This window comes from Stigmatopora argus, chromosome 9 (genome assembly GCF_051989625.1).
Source record: "Stigmatopora argus isolate UIUO_Sarg chromosome 9, RoL_Sarg_1.0, whole genome shotgun sequence".
NCBI lineage: Eukaryota > Metazoa > Chordata > Actinopteri > Syngnathiformes > Syngnathidae > Stigmatopora > Stigmatopora argus.
The window spans coordinates 12,850,456-12,864,213 of record NC_135395.1 but is presented as its reverse complement, the minus strand read 5'-3'; positions in this window follow the sequence as shown (position 1 = coordinate 12,864,213).

Genomic DNA, 13,758 nt, shown 5'->3' with positions numbered 1-13,758 from the left:
TCCCAAGACGTACTGCTTTGCTAGAAATATATAGAGTACTAGAAGAAGCCTTAATATACTGTCGTTTTTAATTTAAAAAGCCTTACTATACTATGCCGTTTTTTAAGAAAAAAAAGCCTTACTATACTATGTCGTTTTTTTAAGAAAAAAAGCCTTACTATACTATGTCGTTTTTTAAGAAAAAAAGCCTTACTATACTATGTCGTTTTTTAAGAAAAAAAGCCTTACTATACTATGTCGTTTTTTAAGAAAAAAAAGCCTTACTATACTATGTCGATTTTTAAGAAAAAAAAGCCTTACTATACCATGTCGTTTTTTATGAAAAAAAGCCTTACTATACTATGTCGTTTAAGAAAAAAAGCCTTACTATACTATGTCGTTTTTTATAAGAAAAAAAGCCTTAATATACAATGTCGTTTTTTAATTGAAAAAGCCTTACTATACTATGTCATTTTTTAAGAAAAAAGCCTTACTATACTATGTCGTTTTTTAAGAAAAAAAGCCTTACTATACTATGTCGTTTAAGAAAAAAAGCCTAACTATACTATGTCGTTTTTTAAGAAAAAAAAAGCCGTACTATACTATGTCGTTTTTTAATTTAAAAAGCCTTACTATACTATGTCGTTTTTTAAAGAAAAAAAGCCTTACTATACTATGTCGTTTTTTATAAGAAAAAAAGCCTTAATATACTATGTCGTTTTTTAATTTAAAAAGCCTTACTATACTATGTCGTTTAAGAAAAAAAGCCTTACTATACTATGTCGTTTTTTTAAGAAAAAAAGCCTTACTATACTATGTCGTTTTTTATAAGAAAAAAAGCCTTAATATACTGTCGTTTTTTAATTTAAAAAGCCTTACTATACTATGTCGTTTTTTAAAGAAAAAAAGCCTTACTATACTATGTCGTTTTTTATAAGAAAAAAAGCCTTAATATACTATGTCGTTTTTTAATTTAAAAAGCCTTACTATACTATGTCGTTTTTTAAGAAAAAAAAGCCTTACTATACTATGTCGTTTTTTATGAAAAAAAGCCTTACTATACTATGTTGTTTAAGAAAAAAAGCCTTACTATACTATGTCGTTTTTTATAAGAAAAAAAGCCTTAATATACTATGTCGTTTTTTAATTTAAAAAGCCTTACTATACTATGTCGTTTTTTAAGAAAAAAAGCCTTACTATACTATGTCGTTTTTTAAGGAAAAAAAAGCCTTACTATACTATGTCGTTTTTTAAGAAAAAAAGCCTTACTATACTATACTATGTCGTTTTTTTAAGAAAAAAAGCCTTACTATACTATGTCGTTTTTTATAAGAAAAAAAGCCTTAATATACTATGTCGTTTTTTATAAGAAAAAAAGCCTTACTATACTATGTCGTTTTTTAAGAAAAAAAAGCCTTACTATACTATGTCGTTTTTTAAGAAAAAAAGCCTTACTATACTATGTCGTTTTTTAAGGAAAAAAAAGCCTTACTATACTATGTCGTTTTTTAAGAAAAAAAGCCTTACTATACTATACTATGTCGTTTTTTTAAGAAAAAAAGCCTTACTATACTATGTCGTTTTTTATAAGAAAAAAAGCCTTAATATACTATGTCGTTTTTTAATTTAAAAAGCCTTACTATACTATGTCGTTTTTTAAAGAAAAAAAGCCTTACTATACTATGTCGTTTTTTATAAGAAAAAAAGCCTTAATATACTATGTCGTTTTTTAATTTAAAAAGCCTTACTATACTATGTCGTTTTTTAAGAAAAAAAGCCTTACTATACTATGTCGTTTAAGAAAAAAAGCCTTACTATACTATGTCGTTTTTTAAGAAAAAAAAGCCTTACTATACTATGTCGTTTTTTAAGAAAAAAAAGCCTTACTATACTATGTCGTTTTTTAAAGAAAAAAAGCCTTACTATACTATGTCGTTTTTTATAAGAAAAAAAGCCTTAATATACTATGTCGTTTTTTAATTTAAAAAGCCTTACTATACTATGTCATTTTTTAAGAAAAAAGCCTTACTATACTATGTCGTTTTTTAAGAAAAAAAAGCCTTACTATACTATGTCGTTTTTTAAGAAAAAAAAGCCTTACTATACTATGTCGTTTTTTAAGAAAAAAAGCCTTACTATACTATGTCGTTTTTTAAGAAAAAAAAGCCTTACTATACTATGTCGTTTTTTAAGAAAAAAAAGCCTTACTATACTATGTCGTTTTTTTAAGAAAAAAAGCCTTAATATACTATGTCGTTTTTTTAATTTAAAAAGCCTGACTATACTATGTCATTTTTTAAGAAAAAAGCCTTACTATACTATGTCGCTTTTTAAGAAAAAAAAGCCTTACTATACTATGTCGTTTTTTAAGAAAAAAAGCCTTCTTACTATACTATGTCATTTTTTAAGAAAAAAAGCCTTACTATACTATGTCGTTTTTTAAAGAAAAAAAGCCTTAATATACTATGTCGTTTTTTAATTTAAAAAGCCTTACTATACTATGTCATTTTTTAAGAAAAAAGCCTTACTATACTATGTCGTTTTTTAAGAAAAAAAAAGCCTTACTATACTATGTCGTTTTTTAAGAAAAAAAAAGCCTTACTATACTATGTCAATTTTTAAGAAAAAAAGCCTTACTATACTATGTCGTTTTTTAAGAAAAAAAAGCCTTACTATACTATGTCGTTTTTTAAGAAAAAAAAGCCTTACTATACTATGTCGTTTTTTTAAGAAAAAAAGCCTTAATATACTATGTCGTTTTTTTAATTTAAAAAGCCTGACTATACTATGTCATTTTTTAAGAAAAAAGCCTTACTATACTATGTCGCTTTTTAAGAAAAAAAAGCCTTACTATACTATGTCGTTTAAGAAAAAAAGCCTTACTATACTATGTCGTTTTTTAAGAAAAAAAGCCTTACTATACTATGTCGTTTTTTAAAGAAAAAAAGCCTTAATATACTATGTCGTTTTTTAATTTAAAAAGCCTTACTATACTATGTCGTTTTTTAAGAAAAAAAAGCCATACTATACTATGTCGTTTAAGAAAAAAAGCCTTACTATACTATGTCGTTTTTTATAAGAAAAAAAGCCTTAATATACTATGTCGTTTTTTAATTTAAAAAGCCTTACTATACTATGTCATTTTTTAAGAAAAAAGCCTTACTATACTATGTCGTTTAAGAAAAAAAGCCTTACTATACTATGTCGTTTTTTAAGAAAAAAAAAGCCTTACTATACTATGTCGTTTTTTAAGAAAAAAAGCCTTACTATACTATGTCGTTTTTTTAAGAAAAAAAGCCTTACTATACTATGTCGTTTTTTATAAGAAAAAAAGCCTTAATATACTATGTCGTTTTTTAATTTAAAAAGCCTTACTATACTATGTCGTTTTTTAAGAAAAAAAAGCCTTACTATACTATGTCGTTTTTTAAGAAAAAAAAGCCTTACTATACTATGTCGTTTTTTTTAAGAAAAAAAGCCTTAATATACTATGTCGTTTTTTAATTTAAAAAGCCTTACTATACTATGTCGTTTTTTAAGAAAAAAAAGCCTTACTATACTATGTCGTTTTTTATGAAAAAAAGCCTTACTATACTATGTCGTTTAAGAAAAAAAGCCTTACTATACTATGTCGTTTTTTATAAGAAAAAAAGCCTTAATATACTATGTCGTTTTTTAATTTAAAAAGCCTTACTATACTATGTCATTTTTTAAGAAAAAAGCCTTACTATACTATGTCGTTTTTTAAGAAAAAAAGCCTTACTATACTATGTCGTTTTTTAAGGAAAAAAAAGCCTTACTATACTATGTCGTTTTTTAAGAAAAAAAGCCTTACTATACTATACTATGTCGTTTTTTTAAGAAAAAAAGCCTTACTATACTATGTCGTTTTTTATAAGAAAAAAAGCCTTAATATACTATGTCGTTTTTTAATTTAAAAAGCCTTACTATACTATGTCGTTTTTTAAAGAAAAAAAGCCTTACTATACTATGTCGTTTTTTATAAGAAAAAAAGCCTTAATATACTATGTCGTTTTTTAATTTAAAAAGCCTTACTATACTATGTCGTTTTTTAAGAAAAAAAGCCTTACTATACTATGTCGTTTAAGAAAAAAAGCCTTACTATACTATGTCGTTTTTTAAGAAAAAAAAGCCTTACTATACTATGTCGTTTTTTAAGAAAAAAAAGCCTTACTATACTATGTCGTTTTTTAAAGAAAAAAAGCCTTACTATACTATGTCGTTTTTTATAAGAAAAAAAGCCTTAATATACTATGTCGTTTTTTAATTTAAAAAGCCTTACTATACTATGTCATTTTTTAAGAAAAAAGCCTTACTATACTATGTCGTTTTTTAAGAAAAAAAAAGCCTTACTATACTATGTCGTTTTTTAAGAAAAAAAAAGCCTTACTATACTATGTCGTTTTTTAAGAAAAAAAGCCTTACTATACTATGTCGTTTTTTAAGAAAAAAAAGCCTTACTATACTATGTCGTTTTTTAAGAAAAAAAAGCCTTACTATACTATGTCGTTTTTTTAAGAAAAAAAGCCTTAATATACTATGTCGTTTTTTTAATTTAAAAAGCCTGACTATACTATGTCATTTTTTAAGAAAAAAGCCTTACTATACTATGTCGCTTTTTAAGAAAAAAAAGCCTTACTATACTATGTCGTTTTTTAAGAAAAAAAGCCTTCTTACTATACTATGTCATTTTTTAAGAAAAAAGCCTTACTATACTATGTCGTTTAAGAAAAAAAGCCTTACTATACTATGTCGTTTTTTAAGAAAAAAAGCCTTACTATACTATGTCGTTTTTTAAAGAAAAAAAGCCTTAATATACTATGTCGTTTTTTAATTTAAAAAGCCTTACTATACTATGTCGTTTTTTAAGAAAAAAAAGCCATACTATACTATGTCGTTTAAGAAAAAAAGCCTTACTATACTATGTCGTTTTTTATAAGAAAAAAAGCCTTAATATACTATGTCGTTTTTTAATTTAAAAAGCCTTACTATACTATGTCATTTTTTAAGAAAAAAGCCTTACTATACTATGTCGTTTAAGAAAAAAAGCCTTACTATACTATGTCGTTTTTTAAGAAAAAAAAAGCCTTACTATACTATGTCGTTTTTTAAGAAAAAAAGCCTTACTATACTATGTCGTTTTTTTAAGAAAAAAAGCCTTACTATACTATGTCGTTTTTTATAAGAAAAAAAGCCTTAATATACTATGTCGTTTTTTAATTTAAAAAGCCTTACTATACTATGTCGTTTTTTAAGAAAAAAAAGCCTTACTATACTATGTCGTTTTTTAAGAAAAAAAAGCCTTACTATACTATGTCGTTTTTTTTAAGAAAAAAAGCCTTAATATACTATGTCGTTTTTTAATTTAAAAAGCCTTACTATACTATGTCGTTTTTTAAGAAAAAAAAGCCTTACTATACTCTGTCGTTTTTTATGAAAAAAAGCCTTACTATACTATGTCGTTTAAGAAAAAAAGCCTTACTATACTATGTCGTTTTTTAAGAAAAAAAGCCTTACTATACTATACTATGTCGTTTTTTTAAGAAAAAAAGCCTTACTATACTATGTCGTTTTTTATAAGAAAAAAAGCCTTAATATACTATGTCGTTTTTTAATTTAAAAAGCCTTACTATACTATGTCGTTTTTTAAAGAAAAAAAGCCTTACTATACTATGTCGTTTTTTATAAGAAAAAAAGCCTTAATATACTATGTCGTTTTTTAATTTAAAAAGCCTTACTATACTATGTCGTTTTTTAAGAAAAAAAGCCTTACTATACTATGTCGTTTAAGAAAAAAAGCCTTACTATACTATGTCGTTTTTTAAGAAAAAAAAGCCTTACTATACTATGTCGTTTTTTAAGAAAAAAAAGCCTTACTATACTATGTCGTTTTTTAAGAAAAAAAGCCTTACTATACTATGTCGTTTTTTAAAGAAAAAAAGCCTTACTATGCTATGTCGTTTTTTATAAGAAAAAAAGCCTTAATATACTATGTCGTTTTTTAATTTAAAAAGCCTTACTATACTATGTCATTTTTTAAGAAAAAAGCCTTACTATACTATGTCGTTTTTTAAGAAAAAAAGCCTTACTATACTATGTCGTTTTTTAAGAAAAAAAAAGCCTTACTATACTATGTCGTTTTTTAAGAAAAAAAGCCTTACTATACTATGTCGTTTTTTAAGAAAAAAAAGCCTTACTATACTATGTCGTTTTTTTAAGAAAAAAAGCCTTAATATACTATGTCGTTTTTTAATTTAAAAAGCCTGACTATACTATGTCATTTTTTAAGAAAAAAGCCTTACTATACTATGTCGCTTTTTAAGAAAAAAAAGCCTTACTATACTATGTCGTTTTTTAAGAAAAAAAGCCTTACTATACTATGTCGTTTTTTAAGAAAAAAAGCCTTACTATACTATGTCGTTTTTTAAGAAAAAAAAGCCTTACTATACTATGTCGTTTTTTAAGAAAAAAAGCCTTCTTACTATACTATGTCATTTTTTAAGAAAAAAGCCTTACTATACTATGTCGTTTTTTAAGAAAAAAAGCCTTACTATACTATGTCGTTTTTTAAGAAAAAAAGCCTTACTATACTATGTCGTTTTTTAAGAAAAAAAGCCTTACTATACTATGTCGTTTTTTAAAGAAAAAAAGCCTTAATATACTATGTCGTTTTTTAATTTAAAAAGCCTTACTATACTATGTCGTTTTTTAAGAAAAAAAAGCCTTACTATACTATGTCGTTTAAGAAAAAAAGCCTTACTATACTATGTCGTTTTTTAAGAAAAAAAAAGCCTTACTATACTATGTCGTTTTTTAAGAAAAAAAGCCTTACTATACTATGTCGTTTTTTAAAGAAAAAAAGCCTTACTATACTATGTCGTTTTTTATAAGAAAAAAAGCCTTACTATACTATGTCGTTTTTTATAAGAAAAAAAGCCTTAATATACTATGTCGTTTTTTAATTTAAAAAGCCTTACTATACTATGTCGTTTTTTAAGAAAAAAAAGCCTTACTATACTATGTCGTTTTTTTTAAGAAAAAAAGCCTTACTATACTATGTCGTTTTTTTAAGAAAAAAAGCCTTACTATACTATGCCGTTTTTTAAAGAAAAAAAGCCTTACTATACTATGTCGTTTAAGAAAAAAAGCCTTACTATACTATGTCATTTTTTAAGAAAAAAGCCTTACTATACTATAATTTTTTAAGAAAAAAGCCTTACTATACTATGTCGTTTAAGAAAAAAAGCCTTACTATACTATGTCGTTTTTTAAGAAAAAAAGCCTTACTATACTATGTCGTTTTTTTAAGAAAAAAAGCCTTACTATACTATGTCGTTTTTTATAAGAAAAAAAGCCTTACTATACTATGTCGTTTAAGAAAAAAAGCCTTACTATACTATGTCGTTTTTTAAGAAAAAAAAGCCTTACTATACTATGTCGTTTTTTTAAGAAAAAAAGCCTTACTATACTGTCGTTTTTTTAAGAAAAAAAGCCTTACTATACTATGTCGTTTTTTATAAGGAAAAAAAGCCTTAATATACTATGTCGTTTTTTAATTTAAAAAGCCTTACTATACTATGTCATTTTTAAGAAAAAAGCCTTAATATACTATTTTGTTTTTTAAGAAAAAAAGCCTTACTATACTATGTCGTTTTTTAAGAAAAAAAAGCCTTACTATACTATTTTGTTTTTTAAGAAAAAAAGCCTTACTATACTATGTCGTTTTTTTAAGAAAAAAAGCCTTACTATACTATGCCGTTTTTTTAAGAAAAAAAGCCTTACTATACTATGTCGTTTAAGAAAAAAAGCCTTACTATACTATGTCATTTTTTAAGAAAAAAGCCTTACTATACTATGTAATTTTTTAAGAAAAAAGCCTTACTATACTATGTCGTTTAAGAAAAAATGCCTTACTATACTATGTCGTTTTTTAAGAAAAAAAGCCTTACTATACTATGTCGTTTTTTAAAGAAAAAAAGCCTTAATATACTATGTCGTTTTTTAATTTAAAAAGCCTTACTATACTATGTCGTTTTTTAAGAAAAAAAAAGCCTTACTATACTATGTCGTTTTTTAAGAAAAAAAAGCCTTACTATACTATGTCGTTTTTTATGAAAAAAAGCCTTACTATACTATGTCGTTTAAGAAAAAAAGCCTTACTATACTATGTCGTTTTTTATAAGAAAAAAAGCCTTACTATACTATGTCGTTTTTTAAGAAAAAAAGCCTTACTATACTATGTCGTTTTTTAAGAAAAAAAAAGCCTTACTATACTATGTCGTTTTTTAAGAAAAAAAGCCTTACTATACTATACTATGTCGTTTTTTTAAGAAAAAAAGCCTTACTATACTATGTCGTTTTTTATAAGAAAAAAAGCCTTAATATACTATGTCGTTTTTTAATTTAAAAAGCCTTACTATACTATGTCGTTTTTTAAAGAAAAAAAGCCTTACTATACTATGTCGTTTTTTATAAGAAAAAAAGCCTTACTATACTATGTCGTTTTTTAAGAAAAAAAGCCTTACTATACTATGTCGTTTTTTAAGAAAAAAAGCCTTACTATACTATGTCGTTTTTTAAGAAAAAAAAGCCTTACTATACTATGTCGTTTTTTAAGAAAAAAAAGCCTTACTATACTATGTCGTTTTTTAATTTAAAAAGCCTTACTATACTATGTCGTTTTTTAAGAAAAAAAGCCTTACTATACTATGTCGTTTAAGAAAAAAAAGCCTTACTATACTTTGTCGTTTTTTAAGAAAAAAAAGCCTTACTATACTATGTTGTTTTTTTAAGAAAAAAAGCCTTACTATACTATGTCGTTTTTTATAAGAAAAAAAGCCTTAATATACTATGTCGTTTTTTAATTTAAAAAGCCTGACTATACTATGTCATTTTTTAAGAAAAAAGCCTTACTATACTATGTCGCTTTTTAAGAAAAAAAAGCCTTACTATACTATGTCGTTTTTTAAGAAAAAAAGCCTTCTTACTATACTATGTCATTTTTTAAGAAAAAAGCCTTACTATACTATGTAATTTTTTAAGAAAAAAGCCTTACTATACTATGTCGTTTAAGAAAAAAAGCCTTACTATACTATGTCGTTTTTTAAGAAAAAAAGCCTTACTATACTATGTCGTTTTTTAAAGAAAAAAAGCCTTAATATACTATGTCGTTTTTTAATTTAAAAAGCCTTACTATACTATGTCGTTTTTTAAGAAAAAAAAGCCTTACTATACTATGTCGTTTTTTATGAAAAAAAGCCTTACTATACTATGTCGTTTAAGAAAAAAAGCCTTACTATACTATGTCGTTTAAGAAAAAAAGCCTTACTATACTATGTCGTTTTTTATAAGAAAAAAAGCCTTAATATACTATGTCGTTTTTTAATTTAAAAAGCCTTACTATACTTTGTCATTTTTTAAGAAAAAAGCCTTACTATACTATGTCGTTTAAGAAAAAAAGCCTTACTATACTATGTCGTTTTTTAAGAAAAAAAAAGCCTTACTATACTATGTCGTTTTTTAAGAAAAAAAGCCTTACTATACTATGTCGTTTTTTTAAGAAAAAAAGCCTTACTATACTATGTCGTTTTTTAAGAAAAAAAAGCCTTACTATACTATGTCGTTTTTTTAAGAAAAAAAGCCTTACTATACTGTCGTTTTTTTAAGAAAAAAAGCCTTACTATACTATGTCGTTTTTTATAAGGAAAAAAAGCCTTAATATACTATGTCGTTTTTTAATTTAAAAAGCCTTACTATACTATGTCATTTTTAAGAAAAAAGCCTTAATATACTATTTTGTTTTTTAAGAAAAAAAGCCTTACTATACTATGTCGTTTTTTAAGAAAAAAAAGCCTTACTATACTATTTTGTTTTTTAAGAAAAAAAGCCTTACTATACTATGTCGTTTTTTTAAGAAAAAAAGCCTTACTATACTATGCCGTTTTTTTAAGAAAAAAAGCCTTACTATACTATGTCGTTTAAGAAAAAAAGCCTTACTATACTATGTCATTTTTTAAGAAAAAAGCCTTACTATACTATGTAATTTTTTAAGAAAAAAGCCTTACTATACTATGTCGTTTAAGAAAAAATGCCTTACTATACTATGTCGTTTTTTAAGAAAAAAAGCCTTACTATACTATGTCGTTTTTTAAAGAAAAAAAGCCTTAATATACTATGTCGTTTTTTAATTTAAAAAGCCTTACTATACTATGTCGTTTTTTAAGAAAAAAAAAGCCTTACTATACTATGTCGTTTTTTAAGAAAAAAAAGCCTTACTATACTATGTCGTTTTTTATGAAAAAAAGCCTTACTATACTATGTCGTTTAAGAAAAAAAGCCTTACTATACTATGTCGTTTTTTATAAGAAAAAAAGCCTTACTATACTATGTCGTTTTTTAAGAAAAAAAGCCTTACTATACTATGTCGTTTTTTAAGAAAAAAAAAGCCTTACTATACTATGTCGTTTTTTAAGAAAAAAAGCCTTACTATACTATACTATGTCGTTTTTTTAAGAAAAAAAGCCTTACTATACTATGTCGTTTTTTATAAGAAAAAAAGCCTTAATATACTATGTCGTTTTTTAATTTAAAAAGCCTTACTATACTATGTCGTTTTTTAAAGAAAAAAAGCCTTACTATACTATGTCGTTTTTTATAAGAAAAAAAGCCTTACTATACTATGTCGTTTTTTAAGAAAAAAAGCCTTACTATACTATGTCGTTTTTTAAGAAAAAAAGCCTTACTATACTATGTCGTTTTTTAAGAAAAAAAAGCCTTACTATACTATGTCGTTTTTTAAGAAAAAAAAGCCTTACTATACTATGTCGTTTTTTAATTTAAAAAGCCTTACTATACTATGTCGTTTTTTAAGAAAAAAAGCCTTACTATACTATGTCGTTTAAGAAAAAAAGCCTTACTATACTTTGTCGTTTTTTAAGAAAAAAAAGCCTTACTATACTATGTTGTTTTTTTAAGAAAAAAAGCCTTACTATACTATGTCGTTTTTTATAAGAAAAAAAGCCTTAATATACTATGTCGTTTTTTAATTTAAAAAGCCTGACTATACTATGTCATTTTTTAAGAAAAAAGCCTTACTATACTATGTCGCTTTTTAAGAAAAAAAAGCCTTACTATACTATGTCGTTTTTTAAGAAAAAAAGCCTTCTTACTATACTATGTCATTTTTTAAGAAAAAAGCCTTACTATACTATGTAATTTTTTAAGAAAAAAGCCTTACTATACTATGTCGTTTAAGAAAAAAAGCCTTACTATACTATGTCGTTTTTTAAGAAAAAAAAGCCTTACTATACTATGTCGTTTTTTAATTTAAAAAGCCTTACTATACTATGTCGTTTTTTAAGAAAAAAAGCCTTACTATACTATGTCGTTTAAGAAAAAAAGCCTTACTATACTTTGTCGTTTTTTAAGAAAAAAAAGCCTTACTATACTATGTTGTTTTTTTAAGAAAAAAAGCCTTACTATACTATGTCGTTTTTTATAAGAAAAAAAGCCTTAATATACTATGTCGTTTTTTAATTTAAAAAGCCTGACTATACTATGTCATTTTTTAAGAAAAAAGCCTTACTATACTATGTCGCTTTTTAAGAAAAAAAAGCCTTACTATACTATGTCGTTTTTTAAGAAAAAAAGCCTTCTTACTATACTATGTCATTTTTTAAGAAAAAAGCCTTACTATACTATGTAATTTTTTAAGAAAAAAGCCTTACTATACTATGTCGTTTAAGAAAAAAAGCCTTACTATACTATGTCGTTTTTTAAGAAAAAAAGCCTTACTATACTATGTCGTTTTTTAAAAAAAAAGCCTTAATATACTATGTCGTTTTTTAATTTAAAAAGCCTTACTATACTATGTCGTTTTTTAAGAAAAAAAAGCCTTACTATACTATGTCGTTTTTTATGAAAAAAAGCCTTACTATACTATGTCGTTTAAGAAAAAAAGCCTTACTATACTATGTCGTTTAAGAAAAAAAGCCTTACTATACTATGTCGTTTTTTATAAGAAAAAAAGCCTTAATATACTATGTCGTTTTTTAATTTAAAAAGCCTTACTATACTTTGTCATTTTTTAAGAAAAAAGCCTTACTATACTATGTCGTTTAAGAAAAAAAGCCTTACTATACTATGTCGTTTTTTAAGAAAAAAAAAGCCTTACTATACTATGTCGTTTTTTAAGAAAAAAAGCCTTACTATACTATGTCGTTTTTTTAAGAAAAAAAGCCTTACTATACTATGTCGTTTTTTAAGAAAAAAAAGCCTTACTATACTATGTCGTTTTTTTAAGAAAAAAAGCCTTACTATACTGTCGTTTTTTTAAGAAAAAAAGCCTTACTATACTATGTCGTTTTTTATAAGGAAAAAAAGCCTTAATATACTATGTCGTTTTTTAATTTAAAAAGCCTTACTATACTATGTCATTTTTAAGAAAAAAGCCTTAATATACTATTTTGTTTTTTAAGAAAAAAAGCCTTACTATACTATGTCGTTTTTTAAGAAAAAAAAGCCTTACTATACTATTTTGTTTTTTAAGAAAAAAAGCCTTACTATACTATGTCGTTTTTTTAAGAAAAAAAGCCTTACTATACTATGCCGTTTTTTTAAGAAAAAAAGCCTTACTATACTATGTCGTTTAAGAAAAAAAGCCTTACTATACTATGTCATTTTTTAAGAAAAAAGCCTTACTATACTATGTAATTTTTTAAGAAAAAAGCCTTACTATACTATGTCGTTTAAGAAAAAATGCCTTACTATACTATGTCGTTTTTTAAGAAAAAAAGCCTTACTATACTATGTCGTTTTTTAAAGAAAAAAAGCCTTAATATACTATGTCGTTTTTTAATTTAAAAAGCCTTACTATACTATGTCGTTTTTTAAGAAAAAAAAAGCCTTACTATACTATGTCGTTTTTTAAGAAAAAAAAGCCTTACTATACTATGTCGTTTTTTATGAAAAAAAGCCTTACTATACTATGTCGTTTAAGAAAAAAAGCCTTACTATACTATGTCGTTTTTTATAAGAAAAAAAGCCTTACTATACTATGTCGTTTTTTAAGAAAAAAAGCCTTACTATACTATGTCGTTTTTTAAGAAAAAAAAAGCCTTACTATACTATGTCGTTTTTTAAGAAAAAAAGCCTTACTATACTATACTATGTCGTTTTTTTAAGAAAAAAAGCCTTACTATACTATGTCGTTTTTTATAAGAAAAAAAGCCTTAATATACTATGTCGTTTTTTAATTTAAAAAGCCTTACTATACTATGTCGTTTTTTAAAGAAAAAAAGCCTTACTATACTATGTCGTTTTTTATAAGAAAAAAAGCCTTACTATACTATGTCGTTTTTTAAGAAAAAAAGCCTTACTATACTATGTCGTTTTTTAAGAAAAAAAGCCTTACTATACTATGTCGTTTTTTAAGAAAAAAAAGCCTTACTATACTATGTCGTTTTTTAAGAAAAAAAAGCCTTACTATACTATGTCGTTTTTTAATTTAAAAAGCCTTACTATACTATGTCGTTTTTTAAGAAAAAAAGCCTTACTATACTATGTCGTTTAAGAAAAAAAGCCTTACTATACTTTGTCGTTTTTTAAGAAAAAAAAGCCTTACTATACTATGTTGTTTTTTTAAGAAAAAAAGCCTTACTATACTATGTCGTTTTTTATAAGAAAAAAAGCCTTAATATACTATGTCGTTTTTTAATTTAAAAAGCCTGACTATACTATGTCATTTTTTAAGAAAAAAGC